The 21,185-nt window shown below is 31.0% G+C and overlaps 1 long non-coding RNA gene across 1 annotated transcript in view; it reads right to left on the bottom strand.

Moving 5' to 3' along the window:
- The window catches only part of LOC139904787 (uncharacterized), a 93,874-nt gene that overhangs the window by 28,292 nt on the left and 44,397 nt on the right, over positions 1-21,185 (bottom strand). Inside the window, exon 2 of the long non-coding RNA XR_011778991.1 lies at positions 19,917-20,047. This is a non-coding gene — a long non-coding RNA (uncharacterized lncRNA). The remainder of the gene's footprint in view (positions 1-19,916; positions 20,048-21,185) is intronic.

The following is a 21,185-nucleotide window of genomic DNA, read 5'->3' as shown; positions in this document are numbered from 1 at the left end:
CTACCGGTATAGTAGAGTAATACTGAACTGGGATTTATCGTTTATGTTAATAAACCAAAGTGTGTTTGTTTGTCGACTTCTAATAACTCCAATCCATACTCGGTTCAACTGCTAGTTTTTCAATAATTACTAAGATGTACCTGCCAATATCTACTTCATTATTTATGCTTTCAATATCTCCACACTTTTTAATATTATTTCTACTAAAATAGATCAACAATTTCAAAGACGTGTGAGAAAATATTTACTCAATTGTTCTCGTATGTTGTTAGTTTTTATTTGTATTGTAAAACCTTGCTTCAAATATATGTATATAATTATATATATAATTACATAATATTATTATTTACTATAAACTCATCGTTTATTGTAAATTAAAAGAAAGAAGATAAATGCAAGAAAATATTATGTTGTTTATTGATATTGATGAAGCAAAATGTATCTATTTGAACCAAGTAACGGCATTTTTATCTTATACATAACAATGTAACATCCAGCGTGTATACAGGGTGCATTGTATATAGTGCTCCCTGATGTATATTATATTCCAATACACTAAAAAAACTGAGTTTAATATACAAAGAACACTCTATAAAATGAATTAAATCTTGTAGTCGTTTAGTTCAACTCATATTAAAAAAGAAAAAAGGAAATACTATATATAATATTTTAAAAATGAATGACCCTTTACGAGATAAAGAACTCCCTGACTCATCATATTTTATATTTTTTTTCACAAGCTGTTCATTGCGAAATATTAAAAGTGGCATCCCAGAAGTTCAATATTGCCAATTTTTGTGTTTAAGCTATGACTTATTTATGTCCTTGAAGTATATTTGCCATTAAGTTAGTAAGTTCCGCATTTTTCTCTCTAACTTAATAAATACGTCTTTTACTTGTTTCAAACAGTAGCAAATTCCTTTGTATAAAAAAGCACCAAAAAAGTAAATTTAAATTCCGAAAAAAAGAGTGTTCTCATTATATAATGTCATTAAAATGTTTCTGGTGTTTACCGTGAATCATGACCACAAAGATGCTTAGAAATTGTATTAATTCCTTGGTTTTTCGTATATATTCTGCTAATAATGAAAAATTACTTTGTTGCTTTATTTACTTCATTGATTCAAGCGTATATACTAGTAGATACAGTCTTGTGCTTTATATTACATACACGTTTGAAAGCGTAAAAACGAGTATATTTTAACCTATTAAGGTACAAGCGTAATTTTTAAAACGTTAAGCGATTCTGTTACAGCAACAGGGTAAATAAGTTTAATATCCAAATTTAGTCAGAACATTTTAGGCTATATGTTTTGTATCTGATGATGTCATCAGAATACAAAAAAATGTTCTTTGTTAAGGATTAAATACTCCAGTAAGCCTATTGGTCAGAAATCTATAGAAATATTAAGGAAGTATATTTTGTAGGAAAGTCATCATCACATTTAAGGAAATACAGGTAGAAAATTTAAACAAGATTGTTTAAAGTTCCTAGTTGAGATATGTAACCAAATATGAAATAATATATAAGAACGATATTAATAAATAAATGAAATCTTTGCAGACATTTAGGTCAATAAAATTTGGGGTTGGGACTCATTTTTGACCATGAGCATGTGTAGCAAAAGCTCAGACCAGTAGTACTCACTGGCTCATCAAGTCATATTGGTTTTTTTTAATCCAGCTGTTTTACTGTTCCTTCATTATTGAGGAGAAACACTTAAGTATTAAGTAGCTACGTGTGAGTGTGTTCATGAAAAATGGGGATTAAAACTGATGATTTCTTGAAAGTTATTTTTATATATTATTAAAGTAAAGTTTGTATGTTTGTCAATGCCTAATAACTTCGAAAAATGACGTGTATACCCGTTAGTACCTGATAAAGTATGAAATACAACTATTTTGAATCATCATTTTGCGAGTGGCTCTATGGAGTAAGGTAAATCTTTAAAATATAAACCATTAGGATAACTTTATAAAAAAAGGAGTTACATATTAAAAACTATGTATATATTAATAAAAGTATGTTAAACATATCTAAAAGTAAAACGGGCATAGAGATTCTGTTCATATCTACTGGAAATTGATAAAATACCTAATAATTAAACTTACGATTTTTGAGAGATCGCTATCTATAAATAGGAAAACTTACTATTAAATAACAATGAATATTAAACAACTAATTATTTTAAATGATCGTTATAAAAATGTATTTTTCTTTATATAAAAATTACTCCATTTTGACATATCGACCACTCAGTTTTCAAAATTCTCTTTTTTTGCTCATTTTGTCATAAAAATTCCTCAAGAATGCTAATTTTAATAATAATAATTTGAAGAGACAGAGCCGTTTCCCCACTTTTTGTTTTGTACTGTATTACTCCAAGTTGGTTTTATTTAGATCTGCCCAATTTAAACACAGCATACTTAAATATTTAATTTTCAAATATAAAATTTTTCGGATTTTATGGGGGGTGTACCAATGCATCGGAATCGACAATAATTTGCATTTTTGAAGTATCAGAATCGGCTCAATAATGCCAATTTCACCGATATCTATGCATACTTATTTATCTCGATTATACAGTATGTCCAAAAATTGATGATGGTATTAAAAATATCTGTTTTATAGTTGAAAAAAATTATTTTCGGTCGGAATAAAAGGAAATTTGGCTGATACAATCATTAAGCAATATTGAATTATTCTGATGCAATAATTTTCGATGATTGCATCATACATCAGTATAAAAGGGCTCAGAAAACACAACAGGATGTTAATTGAAATTCAATATCCGAAATGGTGAGAAATCACTCTTTGGAGACAAGGGTCTAGGCTATTGGCATGATAGAGGGTGGGTCAAGCCAGAGAGACGTAGCTCAAAGGTTACAGATTACTCTCAGGACCATTGATAATTGTTGTAAGAAAAGGAAGGATGGACAAACCCTTGCAAATCAGAAGGGTCGAGGAAGGAAGAAAAAAATTAGCAAAGTTCCCAAACTGGTGATTTCAAAAACTTTGACGAAAAAGAGGCAATCCACAAGGAAACTTGCAGCAAGATTGACTTCAAAGGGCTATCCAATATCTAAATCATCTGCCCACAACTACCTGAGGCACTCTTTGAATGCATTGCCATACAAACCTCGTCTGCACTCCAAACTTTCAGAAAACCAAAGGAAGGCCCGGCTTCAATTCTGTCGTGAGCGAAAACACTGCACTGCATATGATTGGAAATGTATCCTCTTCAGTGGTGTAAGTCCATTTGAGCTATTTCATGCCCTAAATCACCAAACAGATCGGGTTTGGGCAAGAGATAAGGGAGATATGGAACCCACTCCAACTGTGAAATTTCCTCTGAAATTCATGTTTGGGCCGTTATCAGCCACCAGGGAGTATCAGATCTTCACCTGATTCCACGAAACCAAACTTTGACGACCGAGTACTACGTAACGGAGATCCTCAGCAAGTCTCTAATGTCAGCTTTGTCTCGTACTGAAGAATCTGGACCTCCTTTGAAGAGGAAAATGTTGTCTGACACATCAAGAACCATTTTCCAGCAGGATGGTGCCCCTGCTCACCACTCCAAATAGTCACAAAAGTAGTGTTGATACAACTTGGATTCCTATCAATAGTCCTGATTTGTCTCCCATTGAAAATTTGTGAGCCTTGATCCAGAGGGAACTCAATGAAAATGCGCCAGCAACTTCAGAGGATGAATTAAAAAAACAGACAAAAGCTTGGGAAAAAATTTCTCCAGATACTTTGAATAATCTGTATGAAGGGATGCCAAAACGCATATAAAAATGTATTAAGCTTAAAGGTCGTCATATTGCATTTGATATCATGTGGGCCTAACCATTAAAATAATAGAAAATTGTCATTGTTGCAAGTATTATTTTTTTTATCATTGAGGCAGTTGAAATGAGATCAGAGGCTAAGGATATCAAATATAAAAAAAAAAAGGGGTGTCAAATTTCTTCATATGAGCCAACCAGAAATTAATTGACTCTTTAGCACGGAGAGTAATTAACTTTTTAAAATTAAAATTTAAATACAACTAATTATGATTGATAAATTTATGTACTTTTTTTTTCTCATCCGTAATTAAAAAAAGAAAAGAATTTTGTTATTTTTTTTATAAAATACCTTTATGCATATAAGGTAATTGGTAGCTGAATTGTCAATAAAGATGGTATCGGAATCGAAACTAGAAACGGGTAAAAATTTGGTATCGGTACATCCCTATTAAATATATATTTTTTTAAATGTATAAATTTGCTTAAAGATTACAGCAGACAATAGTTTTACACAAATTGCATTTAAATGCAGCTCATTAACTGATGCATTTGTCTCCGTAGCCGTGATTGCAACAATTAGAAAAAAATAGCCTTTTTTTTATGAATAAATAACTAGATGCTTCATGATGTTGAGTTATTATCTTTCAGTGTAATATAAAAGATCGAGATAGAATAAGATGTATTTTGCAAATATTAAAAAAAAAAAACATTTTCTAAACGTGCTTAATGTTGTCAAATTTAATAAATAATAAAGAAGAATTATAATTAATAAGGGGAAGATGACAAAAAAGTTTTGTGGCTGTAGCTGTTTTGTGCTCGAAAAAATACATTTTGCAACTGTCTCCGGTCTACCTTACATCAACGGTGCAGAATCAGGGAGACTCTCAACTGATTAAAAACTATCATAATTAAGTAATATTTAATGCCACTAATACAGGCAACACTTTTTTTAAGTGGCACACCTTTATCATAGTTGTTGTATTTCGATGTTTAATCCAAATAACTTATTGTTAACAATTGCCTAAAAAAACTTGAAACAAAAAATAAGCAAAGTAAACCAAGAAATAAAGGCATCATAATCAAAAAAATGGAGCAACGCAGAGATGCCATTTTGGAGTTATCCACACAAGGAAAATCAACATCAAAAATATCTAAAGTGCTGGTCTGTAACCGCTATACTGTGTACCGTGTTACCACTAGAAGCACATCCAAAGCTGCCACATGTTCTATATAAAGGCCAAAATAATTGGCTGAGGCAGTTAGAGACACCTTTAAAGGCAAAAAATACAAGATGACCCTCATTGGCCTTACTCGTGAATTAGAGAGCAGTTAGACCACCATACGCCTCTTGGTGAAGCAAGACTTAAGCCTTAATGACTCTCAGTCAGGGTTTGAAGCTTTCAGATCGAGTAAAGCGTATATCCCGGTGCAAAATCCTCCTCAAAAAGCAAGATTCTCGGCTCCAGACAGCCTCCACTGTTCCCCCCTGGAATTTGGTAGTTTTGATAACCTAAAGGAGAAGCTTGTGGGAGTTCGATGCACAAAAAGCTACCTGAAGGCTCCTATTGCCACTGCTTGAGCCAATATAATTCCAAGCTTTGTAAAAAAATAAAAAAATAAGGGGTACCTTGATTGCATTTATGTATTAAATTTCCCATATTTAATGATTTAAATATAACAATTTTTGTCATTTTTAAACAAATTTGGATTTGTCTATGCGTCTTTAAATATATACATATATATCAGTCTTTCCTAAAGTATATTAACACAATATTTTAAGAATTATTGTACAAACCCATATCTTTTCATGATAAATCAACAAAATTAGTAGTACCATATAATGATATTGATTATTTTGTAAGATGTAATGTGTACAATTTGGAGCATTATTCTCTATATAGTTTTGACCGTCAAAAATCACAAAACCATTAATAAATTTCCATTGATTTAAGACTGGGAAAATAAAGTATTTGAAAGAGTATATCCTCCTCCATGTACATTTATTGATATGGTAAGAAAAAACTTTGGGCTAGGCAAAGAGAACAACCGGGGATATGAATAGACTTGGAAAAAGAAAGTAAAAAGAGTAAGGGAGGAGATAAAAAACAAACAATAATAAGAAACGAAAAGGTAAGGGAGCTGAGTACCATTACCATTACAGGGAGTGACGCATGACAATAAGACCAAGAAGAAATGTTTCTATTCATTCTCTAATTTTGTTTGGATAGATTTATAGAAAGGGGAAAGAGAGATATTTATTTATTGATACAAAAACCATCTCCATATTGAATACTTTTCAATGAATCTAAAACATTAATCTCAACGCTGCTTCTCTCATTCAATTAGAAAATTTTCATTAACCTCATAGACTACAGTAGACATCTAAGGGAGAGCATGTTGGGAGCCTAAAGTTGATATATTTATTAATTGAGAATGACTCATTTTCAAACTACATCATACGTCTATAATCGCACTCGACAAATATTCCATAATTACCAAATGGCAATTTGGATTTTAAATCCAGTAGATTTAAGAATAATGTTTATTAAATAGTCAAACCAACAACCTCCAGGTTCCAACCACAGCCTCCAACCTGTCCCTAAACTTGGCAAGGGCCTTACTAAGAAAGTCCAGGTCAATTTTGCCCACTCCTTCGAGAATGGAAGCCCATAAAAAGTCAACAGTACTATATGCAAGGTTATTTGACTCTCTTTCCAAGGCCCCCTACTCATAGTAGTATGAGGGGTTTAGATCCGTCGCGCTAGGATTTCATTTGCTCAAAATATAAAAGTCTAAAAAATGTTTTGTTTTTTAAAAAAAAAAGAAGGATAAATCAGGTTCTATCTATCCAATTTCGAAAAACTGCGTCAATTTTTAATCATAGCATGACATCAAATATATTAATATGAATATAAGCTCTCCAGCATCATCATCTATTGAGTTATCAGCGTCCTTGGGCGTGCACACCACACGGAAGCACACAATAATGGCTGGACGGTGTTCGTATTCGAGGACATGACAAGGATTTTGTATTTTTGCTTGAATATTTTGTTATTTGAATCTAATAAACAGACATTCATAAGGGTAGACTTCAGGGTTCGAAAAATATTTAAGTCTAAACTTTTACTGGATTTAAAATACCCACCCTCTACAAAATGGACTAACTTAAAAAAAAAAACTTTGACGAATCTTTATCTAATGTCTTTTAAAACAACAAAAAAAGACTAAATATTAAACGACTTGATGAAAAAGAAAAACAGTGATCAACGTAGATATTAAAATACTTGTTTGTTCCATATTTAAATGATTACATTTTGTTTCTGATTGGGGGGGGACAAAAAAGGCGGATACTCGAGAGAAGAACATCTGATCTTCACAAATCTACTAGTTTATTAATTATCTAACTTATGGAAATAAGAATGTACAATGATGATGTAATAACATTATTTTAGTACATATTAGGGTATGTTATATGATATATATTAATAAACTCAAGTTTTCCTGTATGTACGTACACTCTGGGGTATTTATAATATAATAACATCAGCTCTAGCTTCTTTCAATCTAAAAGGATGTTCCATTAAGAAAATTAAGGCATTTCATTATGTAACCATGGGATACAATTTGAGTATTCAGTAAGTTGATACAATTTGAACGACTTGTGTTTTCTTTTGAGAGAAAAAACTTGCTGTTTGACGTGAAACCATTTTAAAAAGTAACTTTAATTTAACTTCAGAGCCATCTAGCGAGTAACAAACAAGATATAAGTAAGAAAAAATAATAAATGATAATTTAGAAGAGGGAAGTAAAGGAGTTTTCCATTAAGAGCGCTTCAACTTTTTTTAATAATAAAACAAACACAGTTAAAGATTTTGCTAAATTTATTTTTTCGGTACAAATTAAAAACATATACCCTCATGTATGGAAATTGATGTCCCTAGAGTGATCCCGGAAGCATGTTTACAGAAGTCCAATTGCTGAACCCAATTTTGCACTACTCTTTCAATAAATTGACTGATATTTCAGCAATTTTGCATTCGATATTTTCTCTGAGCCCTTCTAACGTTATTAGCTTATTGGTGTAGACCAATGATTTTACGTGACCAAAAAAAAAAAAATTAAAAGGCTTTCAATTGCATGATTGAGGCGGCCAATCAACTGGTACATTTCTCGAACTAACACGCCCACCAAATTTACTTTGCAATAAATCGATTGTAACATTTGCTATGTGAGAAGTGGCACTGTCTTGTTGAAACCACATGTTTTAGCAAGTCCATACCATACAATTGCGACAAAAAAACCAAAAAAAAACCCACATTTATTAGGATGAGATATCGATTTCCATTTAGGGTAACGTGGCAATTATCATCAACGAAAAAATTATCACCAAACGATCCAAACAGTAATTTTTTCAGGATGCAATCATGTCTCATGAAGCACTTATGGATTGCTACTCGACCAATATTGCATATTTTGCATATTAATAAAGCCATTGAGCCAAAAATGAGCTTCATCACTGAAGATAATTTTGCGATGAAAATCAGCATCAGCATTGAAAGGTATTTTGAACATTTCAATCGCTGATTAAGTCTACATTACACTATGACAACATGTATACTATTGAAGTTTCTAAATTTCAAAGGAAAAAAAGAAATATGACGTCTTTTTTCCCTAACAGAAAAAAAAAATTGAAGCGTCCCTAATGAGTACGGGACTTTTGAAGAGTTTAAGCAACGAGTGTATATAGGCTAAAGCAAATTCAGTGCGTGCTCTATAGACTAAAGTACTATCTGGCTCATTATATTAAAACTAAATTATCAGGATATTATTATTAAGAAGAGAATTTCCGAGACTCGAGTAGCTACGTCTGAGTGTGGCCGCCCATAAAATTTGAGAATATCAGTGAGGATTGGTTGAGGAGTTATTTCTATATTATTAAATCAAAGTTGGTCTGTTAGTTAGAGCCTAATTACTCCGGACAATGCTGGGTACTACCACCAGTAATTAGATAATCATAGACATTAGAGCATTGATTCTCAACTGGCACTTTGCATTGTATCGTCTAGGAAATTATCAAGGTAAATAACCTGTTTTGAAAAAAAAAAGTTTCAAAAATTCAAAAGAAATATCTTTGTTTTTTAAGATTTTTAAAAAAGTTTAAAAATAAAATGTAAACCTAAATATTAGGGCAAAATTAGCCAATCCCCCCCCTAAAAAAGCCGTAAACATAGGCACTAAAAATCCTTATGAAATGGCTACATTTGTACATAAGACTATTTTTTTTAATCAATTAGGGATGAGAAAGGTATGATAATTGGAGACAATTATTTTTTTCCTTTTGCTAATGTATGTAATAGTTAATTTATTGTCCTAGCATTGTGAATAAGAATGTAAAATAAATTAATATATTTTTACAACATATTAAAGTCTAATTTATAATAAAGCACGCAGTCGGAGAGATAAGAAAAGTATATAGGCAATAAAGGTTTAAGTCCTTTTTTTCGGCAGCCTCAATTTTAGAACCAAATACACGACGTTAGTATAAATATAAATACACCCGGCCAGTTCCATGATGCTCAGGGTGGCGGCAGTGGAAGAATTTTACCTGCTTAGGGGCCCAGCAGTTTACCCGTAAGCCAGACTGAATTATAATACATTAGAAGGGGTCCTTCATGTTACGAAAAGCATCGGTGGAATAATTCAACCTGCCTTGGGGCCTAGCACTTCACCTGCATTACCCTTGTCCTAGTAATATTTTAGGATGTTGAAAGTGTTTGTTGATGCTCAGGAAAGCAGCTAGAGTAGAATTTAGCCTACCTCCGGTCCCAGAAGTTAACCTGTACAGCCTATGAACTCGCTTGAATTATAACATGTAAGAAGTGCTCTTTGTTCCCTTTAAACATGGCGGCGGTAGAGTTTGAACGGACTTGGATCCAGCACTTTACCTGTACAACCATAACACTATTGACTGAAAGAATTTTTTGACAGTAGATAGGTTCTTTTATGCTCAAGGAAGTGCTTGATTTATTTATGAACTATAACAGTTAGACTACCCGAATATAATATAATTGCAATGAAATTATTGTTTGGAATGAAATTACTCACAATCATACAAATTTACTAATATTTATTTATTTAAGCACGTAGAATCATTTATGATAATAGCAGTACGTAAGAGGGGTGCTATACCACCGTCTCATTCTAGTGTTAATAAAAATATGTTCTTATGGCTAACATCATCATCATCATCAAAAATAGAAGTATACTTTACCGATTTGATCAAAAAAAAACCATAATTTTTCCCTAATTTTTAAATTAATTATTTTTGTTACAGGAGTACCCGGTATTGCCCGGAGAATTTAGGCTGCAACAAACAGACAACCTTTTCTTTAATATTTAATAAAAGATAATTACCCCCTAAATTTTGTGTGTAATTCTCCGTTTTTTATTATCAAACTCATACGCAGTTACTAAATATTTATACGTCAGTTACTTGATAAAAAATTGAGAGAACATATAAATATTTATATGTTCTCTCGTCAAGAAGAAAATAATAATAATAACAGCTTGATAAAAAATTAACTAATATAACGTGATAAGCCAGGGAGTACTTTAGTCGCATGAGCGTTTCCTGCCAAGCTTTAGCTAAACACTCTCGCAACTAAACTTCATTTAAAGCCACATGTGTTATTTTTTCTTCTTCTGGGGTTGTTAAAAATAAGCCCTTAACTCATATTTTATAGTTTAGAGTTGTATAAAATATGAGCTGCCCTAAATATCTGCGAGATTTAATTCCTTTTCATATACCGTTCCTATACAATTCTGAATATATATTATAAATATTTTTCTTTTTTATATGAAGCGCACGCTCGATACTACATGCAAAACGCATACGAGATTTCATTAAAATGACTACATTTGTATTTCTCAGATCAAAATAACTGTATGGATGTCATATATTCGTCTTATTTTTTACTCGCTAGTTTACTTTACTTTAGTTGAATCAATGTTACTTTATGAATACTTTTTCTTTTCAATTAGCAAGTTGTTTTTCAAAAGAACAGATGTTTGACTCAATTCAGTCAAATTTTATCAACACACTGAATAATAAAATTATATACAATGGTCACATAATTAAATGCCCTAATGTTCTTTATGTAACATGTTTTTGTTCTGAAGAAGGCAAGACGTGTATACCAACAAAATTTGCTTAATTAGTCCTTCGTTAGTAAACATCTTTTTTAACATAGTGAATGGGACTTCAACGTTACCCCCAAAAAATGAATATTATTACGTAATACAAAGTCTTCAAATTATAATACTTTAACTCGTAATATTTTTCTTAGCCATTACATTCATTTTGCACTTTTAAATGCCAATTGAATTACTAAATATACCTATATATTTATATATGAAATTAAGACGTGTAGGAAAGTCAATTTATCTTTTTAATATTATTATGAACTACATTATTTTTGGGCCTAAAGAAAAGATAATTTGCTTTAACATATTATTTGAAATAAATATATTTTCATTTGGGTTCGTATTTCTACAAAATATTCGTTATTTTCAAGAAATTTTGGGTAACAAATAAGTAGGCTCTCAACATTAGTAACAAAGTTGTGTCTGATCAATAAAATGACAGCATATAGATATTACCTTGTTAGAATTGAGTACTCTTCACATTGAATAATGAAAGAAAAAAAGAACAATCTAGAAGCGAACAACTTGATTGAAATCTTCATAATAAATTGTAAAATATTCCGGGTTTTTTCATAACTTTTCAAAAATGCAGGGAGAACGATAAAGATTTCATTAAAATGTGCACATAAAAGTAACAAAATGAATGACTCAGCCTTAATACAAAAAACGAAGTGCATCAAATGATTCAATCAAGATAACGACTTACTTCATCATTTAATCATTAAAAACATCACAATAATGGGGTCATACGATTTACCAAGGTCATTTGAATCAAAAACGTAATGAAGCAACAGAAAGAGAAATTGATTTTTTTTTTCCGTGCTCCTCTTGAATTTCCAAATCCGTGCCTTAGCTTTGACTAGAGCCTCATGATAAAATAATTGTAAGAGAAGTGATTCCTCTCACTAAATATCCCTTCTAATCAATAGGTAAAAAATTATATATTACATAACTTTTGAAAAAAGTTACTAAAAAGGGTAAATTGTAAAATACTAACAAAATCTAACGCAAAAAAACAGCTTTCTAAGTGTCTGCATTAGCCCATAAGAGTGTCCCAAAGTGAGTGCCATAGATGGCTTGTGCACCCTGTAGATTCACTATTTACTTTAATTCTTAAGCCCTTCTTATTCTACAAATACTGAATAAAATTTAGTAAGTCTAAAATCTGCTATTAAGAAATTTAAAAATCAAACTTTGGATATGTAACGTAGTCCAACTTTGAGTTCCGAGCTTTTTTGCAAGATGCATTTGATAAAAAAACGTCTTGAAGACCCTTGCAATTGGATTTTAGTTCGTAAACCCCCCATATGATGTATACATGTAATACGTCATTTGATATCTATTGAGTTTTCCAACAAAATATTGACCTGGAGGATATTTTTTTAGCTCAAGTATCTCAAACCTCATATCCTCCAATTCATCAGAAGAAAATCGATTTAATATCTCACTTGAGAAAGAAAAGATTAAAGTGGTTACGTCTATGGGCTATGGATATATGATCACATGGTTAAAATTATATATAAAATTTTAAGTAAATATAATAGTTTTTAGAGGATTAATGTTAATATAATGTCGTTAATCTTCAAATTATACTACCTGAATTGTTTAGTTATTCAAGTAGTAGCTTATGCAGTTTCATTATTTATGGGTTTGGTAATATTAATACAACCAATGGTTTAACTAAATCATTGATTTTAGTTGAGAAATACATTGAAATAATAATCATTGATAAGAATGAGTATAAACCGTGAATTGGTTTAAAATCTCCTAATTTACTTAGCTTTATAATATAATGATTTTATATTCAAGTAATTCCATGATAAATTTTCACAAGGAAACAGATTTGACTAAAATTTACCATTTGGTATTGCTAATAGTAGACAAGCTTAAAAACTAACATTTTGAATCTGTAACTCATTTTAACTATTAATCCTGTGTCCTTGAAGATGAAAAAAATAGCATTTTGATGAATATTTGATTAACAATATATCGTAAATCAAAGCCATCATAGGCTTCTTTTTTGTTAATGAAAAATAGAAATAAACCATTACCTACGTTTTTGATCTTAAATTTTTCAAGATATATGTTGTTGTTTTTGTAACTATATAAAGGTACAAAAACCCTTATAATTACAGTGAAAAAATCCTAGAATTAGGAATCATAACTTTGTTTATATAGTTAAAAAAAAGAAAAAGTTTTCAAAATACAATAAATGAAAAAAAAAAAGCAAAAAAAAGCTATATACTTAAATGAAGTTATGATTTTTATAAATCACATCATTACTCCTAATTCCATAAAAAATAAAAAATTTCCCCTTAAAAGTTTTTTATCAAAGTTAAATAAAATAAAAAAACTAGTGCATAAGTTTTGTTATCTTACTGACAGCTTTATAATGATGTTTTATACTTACCTATAATTTCTTTGGTTTACGAGATATCGATAATCAAATATTCATCAAAATGCAAATTACTTCATATTTGGGGCCTCAGAACTCAGAAGAGTTGGATTGAGTTACAGATTCAAAATTTCAATTCTATATTTCAACAATATCACATAGTAAATGTTACTCAAATCCTTTTTTTTTTTCACGTTTCGTCATGTATTAAGCCTCTCATATCTCCCAAACTCATAGAGCTATCACTGAGATATTTAAAGCCAAAAAATATAGCGTAGCTCAACTATACTTTTTATAACAGAACAAAAAGTTGGTTCCGGTATTTTGTTACAAAAAGAAGTAATTTAAGAACTATAATCCAAAAAAAAAAAAAAAAAAAGGGTCTTCAATACGATTTGTGAAGAAATCTTATATATTATACTATATATATAAAATTCAATGTGTGCGTATGTGTCTTTTATAGGGGCCCACACACTTCATCCTAAGATGTTGAAACTTTGTATGAGTGCCTCTTTTGAACCTTAACAGGTCAAGACGGGGATGCCAATTTTCGGGAGGGAGGATATAAGGGTCTTATTTTACAGACAAAACACAAAAATTGTTTTATGGAGCTCAAGAGACAATATAGGGGTTGAGTTATAAAATCAAAAAGTGACTGGCTTCTCAAAAATCAATTGCAAGAAAAATGACGTTTTTTTTTTCAAAAATTTATTCAAAATCAAAAAAGTTATGGGCAAAAGAAGAAATTAGTGAAAATTGCACCTTTTTTTTTATGTGGAAAAAATGTAAAAAGACAATGACTCCGTAGATAAAACTTTATGTAATCGAAATAGAGAGGTTTTTGGATTTCCCCTACACATTCCTAATCTCTTGTCCTTTCTGCAATCGAAATAGAGAGGTTTTTGGATTTCCCCTACACATTCCTAATCTCTTGTCCTTTCTGCATAAATAAACAATAATAAACATTTCTCAAATCTTTCATCATGAGTGAGCAAGAGGCAAAAAGGTAGGGGATCTCGGACCTTTTCGATGCCAAAATTGAGGTGGCAGAGATTATGGACATTGTCAAGTGCTCCAGGAGCCTCATTTTCAAGGTGTCCAAGATGAAAAAGAATAGAGAAGACCTCTCCAGGAAAGAAGGAAGTGGGGGATACAACTTGAAAAGGGATTATGAGTGTCTGGAGGGACCTGAAGAAGAAGATCAAGGAGGAACCCACAAAATCCATGACTCGCCTCTCCAACGAGTTTGACGTGGACGAGGGGACAATCAGAAGGACTGTGAAGGAGGAATTGGCGTTGTCCTCTTACATAAGGATCCCACGCCACCTGTTGACGGACACTATGAAGGAAAGGAACGGCAGAGGTGCAAGCGAGTTCGAGCGTGGATCAAAGCATATGGATCCACAGTAAAAAATGTCTCGAGGGAGAAGATTTTCACCGTGGACCAGGTCGGAATGACCGTTGGCTTGTAAGATCACCAGAGGAGGTGAAGGGGGTGTTCCGTACCAAAAATCCGGCCCAAACAATGGTCCTAGGGATCGTAGCGTCCGACAGCAAGAAGATTCCTTCCTTCTTTTTTAAGGGTGGGGAGAAAGTAGCCCAGGAGGCCTACTACAAGGTGCTGAGGTTCACCATACTGTCATGCTTCAAGGCCACCTACCCAGAGGACAAATATGTGTGGATCCAAGATGGTGCACCCTCACACACATCGGCCAAATGCCAGAAGCTCTGCTCCGACAACATGGCTGATCATAAGTATATTTAAAAAAAAAAAATTATATACTGTTGAGAATATGTCAAATATGAACACAGTAGTGTCAGCCCAATTTTTGAAATTTGACAAGATATGAAATTTTAATAGTAAGGCAGCGATATTAGGGTTTGAATTCACAAAGTAGCTAGGGAAAAGTTGGCTCATGCATATAATTCTATATACATGGCAAAGACGTTTTCTACCCCCAGGACATGAAAGAAAAATTATTGTTGTTGTATTTATTTAGTAAGCGGCACGTAGTTTTATTGAATGAAATTACGTGCCGTTAAAAAAAAATACAACTACTATTTTTCTTTCATGTCCTGGAATAGGGGGATATTTTTTAATACATGGACGCCATTTTGTTTTCCTTTTTTTCACTTGAGTCATAGATTCTTCATTTTATATTTCCTTTATACAGTTACAGTTCGTAGTGCATCATTTGTAGTTAGATACATTTTTCATTGGTAATTATATAGAAATAAACATACTAAACGATATCCGTGATAAGTAATGAGTTTCTTATTTGAAAATTTATGTCAAAATCATTGTTAAATTTAAAATTTGTAATTAAAAAAAAAAATTGCCAAATCGAAATTTTCAAAGAAATTAAAAAAACTGTTTAGCACTAATTTTGCAAAAAAAAAAGAAGAAAAAAAACATTTATTGCCATTCTAAAGAGTAACACTAACCTACTAATATTTTTTTCGTACTTTAACAATTAAAAATGTATAGAGAATAATGTTGTGGAAAAATTACGCTAGATCAATGGTTCATTTTTGCAAATATTGCAAAAATTATATACATACAGTACGATACGCCTGTATTAATGAATCAAAATTTGTCTGTATGTCAAGGCCACATTTTTAATTTACACTTCATATCTTAGAACTGAGTGACTCTTTGATCTAAGAATTAGAAATGCAGCAATGACTGTGTGTAGCTAAAGCTCAACTCGTAAAATTAAAAAATATATATATAAATATTCCATAATAAACAAAACAAAAATATAAAAAAGTAATTCTTTTAAATATTGATGGGTTGATAGTAAAAGGGTTTATATATCTGAATGCAAGACGGAAGGACTCAAAATATTTATTCTGCAGTTTTTAATAACTTTGTTGAATACTACATTAAATAATTTTTGAATTTCTGTAAAATCTGTATATATATATATATATAATAGAGTTTGTGTGTGTGTTCCCTTTATAGGTAAACACACCGTTGGATCTAAAAAGTTGCATGGGAGCCTCTTTTGAAACTGGTCGGGGTAAAAGTGGAGGTCTTGATTTTCCAATTTGGTACTTTGTTGGACATAATTCATATTGTCGATTATTTACAATTAAATTAAGCTTATACTTACAAATAATTCACTTCAGGATTACTTGTAGGTGTAAAACCCTGATAAATCTAGAGATAACCTGATTTTGGAAAAGAAACCTTATTACCTGTGATTAACTATGCTTGTAATTTGTGTCAAAAGATGTGCCTCACATATACTCATAGTAATTGAGAATGTTCAAATTTGAATTATAGCTATATAAAATGTTAAAGATCACGAAAAACAAGTTCCTCTCAGATAGGAATGACTGAATTGCATTGAAGGCATGTCATGGGTCAAAGTTCTGCACAAGTACCACATTTTTCAGGGCAAACTTCTTCTCCATCCAGAGTAACAAGACGTCCTTAAGGATTTTCAGGTACTCAGCTGTGTTGATCTTAAGTCCAACCTCGATTAATTGTTATGACAGGAAATGAGCCCCAAAAACTGTGATTCCAAAAAAGTGGGACTTCAGTTGGATCACAGGCAATTACTCTTGAATTTTGCCGATTAATTTCAGCGTCCACAATCTTTTTCTCATCAACGTGCGCACAAGGACTTTAAAGCCACCTTGAGCTTCAAATAGTTCAAAAGCTTTGATGGGGATCAGCTCTTATAGCCTTGGTTTCTAAACAAAGTTTTATATAAAAGAAAGGATTTAGCCAGTCACACTTAAACAATTTGTAGCGCGAAATTCAAAGTGGGAGTGGATATTTAGCAAATTGAAACATTCATAATTTATCTGTAATATATGCATATATTCATTCATAGCAATAAATAAATGTATGAATATGATATAATTTTATTATATCATATTCTTACATTCTCTAATTAAAAGTGTAATAGGGCACTCTAATAATATGTAAACAGAAATGCATATAAACATTTTTAATTCTATAATAGGTACTTAGAGTATAATAAAATATATCACCTATATTGCAATTTAGATTTTATAGTCTTACATCTTATCTTCCAAATTTTAACTATGCAAAATAAAAGATTGATTGAGTCATCATTGACGAAGAAAAAAAATTGTATTTTGGATTAACATATAAATCATATAAGTTTGTTTTACCGTCAAACACTTCACTATTTTTTCATTAAAAAGAGGAAGATTTTTATATTTGAAAAAAATTAGAGTATGGAAATGGAATAAAAGTGGTATCTTTATAGATTAGCTTCAGCAACCTTTAAAGTTTGTGGGATCACCAAGTATAGTATAAGTGTAACAAAAAACCAAAATAATTTTTAAGAATAATAAATAAATGAAGAATTATCGCTTAATTCTTAAGACGGCCTTGCTATTTTTTACTAAAATAATATGTTTATTTTCAAATGGATAAAAGATAATACATTTTATTCTTTAGGGAAGCTTGTTGTATCTTTATTGAATCTCACTGCCTTTTTTCCAAAAGCATAAAAAAATTGTCCCTATATCATTTGGTTAGTTTTTCCCGCCTATTGAATCAATCATTTTTTCAAAAAAATGTTTGTTGAATACGGCAAGTAAGGTAGTACATGTGATTTTATTCAATAAACGATGCCCATCAGCCGCACTTTTCTTCAAATGAAAACAAAAATGCAGCTCCTCCTTCAAAATTGGTACAAAGGTTGAAATAATGAAGAACAAAGAAAATAGATGGGGAGTTAACATCAAAACAATCTTGAACAAAAATCAAGTTTATGAGCCCCATTTATACTTTTAAATCATATAGGTATACATAAGCCCCAATATTTCATAGACATAATTCGGTCAATTATACAATTTGTACTCAATTTAATGGGTATATTAAGATCGGTACAAGAGGCATAAAAATGGGCAAATTTGACCCAAAAATACCATTTTTCCTAATGAAAATAGACTGAGAAGCATCAAACTCTGCCGAGATCAGTTTTTCTTAATGTCCCAGAAGAAAAGATATTTTGTGCAACGAGTGAAAAATATTAACAAAAAAAACAAAATAGTATAATGTGTTTATTAAAAGAGTACACAAGCTAAATGTTCCACGAAAAGGATTTTTTAAAGACAATTTTCTCTTCAACCATTTATCAGATAAATAAATAAAACCAGATTCCAAAAGCTTCATAGATTCTTATTTATTTTATTTAATAAAATAACCTCCATCATCAATTACAGTCTCTATACGAGGCCGAAAGCGCGAGCAGGCCTTCGCCACTTGGCAAATCCAGGAATTCCTTCTCGATCCAAGTTATAAATTCGCTTTGATGTTTTAGAGGGCTTGGTTGGTTTATCATTCAATCGCACCCACACATAAAAAAAATCCATCGTATTCAGATCTGGCGAGTTTGGATGCTAAAAGTCCGGCAAGATTAAGTCTTCAAAATTATCTTGGAGACATTTGACATTATTTGAACGTTGATGTTGCCTAAAATTCCCTCTTGAATATCTCACTGTATCTCAAAGTTCGAACAATTATTATGTTGTCACTCAGGACACGGATCCTAAGGAGAGCTCTGTGCCTTTTCCAAATATTTGGGCTAACTTATCCGTCAATTGATTCCATTTTTTCCCAATTAGAGTAAGTTTGAACAAGCTATATAACAAAAAAATCAGCTCCTTAAGTCCCTGTGGTTACCTAAGAGAGTTCACCAAAGTGGCAGCATAGATAACTTACCCCCCTTTATATTGTTAATGGGAATGCATGTATTTAAATGAAAGTAATATGCAATTAAGCCTACTGTGAGACAATGAGAAAAAATAATGTTTCTTGGAAAGGTGGGGTGGAGGTTAAAATTAATTTTCCAATTACCCATAAATTATTTCTAGTTATAATTAGTAGTTACAATTAATGAACATATATTCATTCACTGTATGTTGATGAGAAGGGATCATTTTGCCAAGTATTAGAGAAACAACAGGGGACTATTTCTTAAATGTTAGTATATTATTGGATGTTGGGAGTGAGAGATTAATAATAAATAGTGTATTATTACATATATTTTATGGTTAGAAGCATAATTCTGCATAGTCACAATGTAATCTGTATTCCATCGCATTACCTTTCCTCAGAAATGACCGAAATCAAGTGTTGCACTCGTGGTGTTGGCTCACTCACACGAAAGTTTATAGTGTATTTTCTTGTCAGCTATCGATATAACATATTAGTTTCCCTTAATTAGTGCTCTAAGCGTTAATTGGTTAAATTTAAATGAACTCATTTAATCTGTGAATATTCCTAACGAATATTGAAGAATAATTGGCTGACTAACAACTGATTTGGGCCTTATTTATGTTTTTTTAAGGAAAGGCTGCAAGATACAATAGAAGTAACGACAAAGCCTATTATTAATTTAACCAAGGAATAATTATTTATTCAACTATATGATATGGGTATGTTAACAAAAAATCAAAATAGCATATTTTTGTATTTTTTATATAATATCAATTATGTAATTTTAGCTGTATAATGGAATGATACCATAATTACCTTAAATGGTTGGATATATCCCGAGCAATTGCCATTTTTCGTTGGAAAAAATTAAAAACTTTTCTCGTAATCCTCTCCCTTTGTTTATGGGCAATTTGTGTATGTTAAATCTATTTGAACATTAGTTGGCGCTGTAAATTTAAAAATGACGTCACAAATCATGACGCATACTTATTATTAATAATAAATAAACTTAATGAAAAAATAATTTTTTTAGAAATCTATATCATTATATTATTTACGTAGTTTAATAATTATTAATTCAGTAATAATCTCTATTTACCAAGAAGTAAATACTAATTTATTGCATAACTATTAAATATTTATATACATTCCGCAAATTATAATAATAAAATATTGTAAAATTGAGTTAATCAAGAAATTTTAAATATCCAACTAAAACATAAGCTCCTAATGCAAACACAGACATTTCACTTTATTCTGCGGTGCCGTAATTTTCGGTTTGAGACCAATATTAAATATTATAACACACTTTATCTATATTAAAATCTTCCACTTTGGCATTACAGGTTTCAAATTATGAATCTACAATCCATAAATGGCAAGCATTTTCCCCTATAATTTTTCCTTTCAAATATGTAAAACCTCATTTCTAGTCCATTCTTTGATATTTTAAGCATAATTAAATGCTGTTTTTAAATAACCCTTTTTTAATTTTTGTTCTATTTTTGCCCTTAAACTCTGTTCCTTCGATGTTTCCTTAAAATCTTTCTCTTCAGCAGTTCCTTACCAACATCTTCATGGTATATCATTTTTTTTTCTAAAATGTCTTTTTATTATGATTATTTAATATGAATTCAGCAGTTTGGAGACTAGAAATAATACCAAGCTACCTACCCATTAATTCTATAATGCTTTGTTTTGGTATATTGATGTTATCAACATAGGGCAAAAACCATTTAAACAAAGTTGGAACGTTCATGATTGGAACTTTGTTTATGATGTACTGATGCACCAACATTCTAATTGCTGTTGGGTACGGCTTCATATGTAGGACGGTATTAGAATTTATTTTCCATAAGTCACTTGTTGCTACCTCAGAGTAAAGTTTATCCTGTAAGTATAAATTTTCTGATTTTAATTCATCAATCATAGATTGTCTTTTCCTAAGTATTAATTTTGTATAGTTGAATATAGCTCTTGGAACTGTTTGAAGTAACTTATTTTTAGACTTTATTCGATTATACGATATTAATTTTGTAATGTTTAATTTGATTGTTTTTCAAGCTTGATTTGGTAATTTCAAGC

The sequence above is a fragment of the Lepeophtheirus salmonis genome, chromosome 2, assembly GCF_016086655.4.
Source record: "Lepeophtheirus salmonis chromosome 2, UVic_Lsal_1.4, whole genome shotgun sequence".
Taxonomy (NCBI): Eukaryota; Metazoa; Arthropoda; class Copepoda; order Siphonostomatoida; family Caligidae; genus Lepeophtheirus; species Lepeophtheirus salmonis.
Note: the sequence above shows the minus strand (reverse complement) of the source record. Positions and strands in the feature narration are given on the sequence as shown.